Source organism: Sinocyclocheilus anshuiensis, unplaced genomic scaffold (genome assembly GCF_001515605.1).
Source record: "Sinocyclocheilus anshuiensis isolate Anshui unplaced genomic scaffold, SAMN03320099.WGS_v1.1 scaffold1491, whole genome shotgun sequence".
NCBI classification, from domain to species: domain Eukaryota; kingdom Metazoa; phylum Chordata; class Actinopteri; order Cypriniformes; family Cyprinidae; genus Sinocyclocheilus; species Sinocyclocheilus anshuiensis.
In genome coordinates this window covers 337,938-338,884 of record NW_015555706.1, presented here as the reverse complement: position 1 = coordinate 338,884, position 947 = coordinate 337,938, and the positions used below count along the sequence as shown (strand labels likewise).

The window sequence follows — 947 nt, the reverse complement described above, 5'->3', positions numbered from 1 at the left end:
AGGGATCCTTAAAAAAAAAAAAAATATATATATATATATATATATAGTTCAATTGATGATCTTATCTACCAAAGTAACATTTCTTTGTGTTGGAGTTTAAGGTTCTTTACACCTGCATTTTCGAAATGGAACCTAAAAATGGCATTTAACAGTAAAAGGCGTCTGATTTTAATAGAAGCCAATGAACCCTCACCTGGTGCGATTTAGAGCCATTTTTCTTAAGAGAGACGCCTTGGTTTTAAAGAGTTATCCGGACTGGATGAGCATCAAACATTACAGAACGATTTGCTGTCAGGGGCTGATAAGGGGATGGAGCGACGACAGATGGAGATCGCTGCTCGCGGGAATTCTCGCAAATGCTCGCATTTGTGTTTTTTAGCTGGGTGTCCATTTGATACCCCTCGACTCTCAACGGGGCTCAGAGAGCCGCGGAGCGCACGCGTGCGTTAGGGAGCCTGACCTCCACCTGATCGATAGCGCACTTTCCCAGCGTCCCTTTGAAATGGAGCGCCGATCAATGCTCGATTCGGACCTGAGAGGCGGCTAAGCACGCTGACGTTTAATTTACCTCGCTTTGTTTTAGCACCCTGACTATGCGCCTGTTTCCGCGCGCGCGTGACGCGGCTGCATTTGCATGCGTTTGATGGGAACGTTGGATTTGACGCACGCATGGAGTAGGCAAATGGGCGCGTTGATTAAAAAGACGCGTTGATTAAAACGTTCCAAACAAATTATAACGTGCAAATATATGGTTTACTGGAAATGTGCAGTTTTCGTAAGAAACTGCAATGTAGAAAGTGGTAACCTTAAAAAGCTAACCCATAAAAAAGGTTTATTGGTATAAATTAATGTATATAGGTTATATTAAAAAAATATTTTTTGACTTGAATAAGACCATTTTTAGGTCTAGATCTACCTGGAAATTACTTTCATTTGTGTAACCTGTT

At 41.8% G+C, this 947-nt stretch overlaps 1 protein-coding gene across 1 annotated transcript in view; it reads left to right on the top strand.

Moving 5' to 3' along the window:
• The window catches only part of onecut3b (one cut homeobox 3b), a 40,582-nt gene that overhangs the window by 6,890 nt on the left and 32,745 nt on the right, over positions 1–947 (top strand). The window lies entirely within an intron of this gene.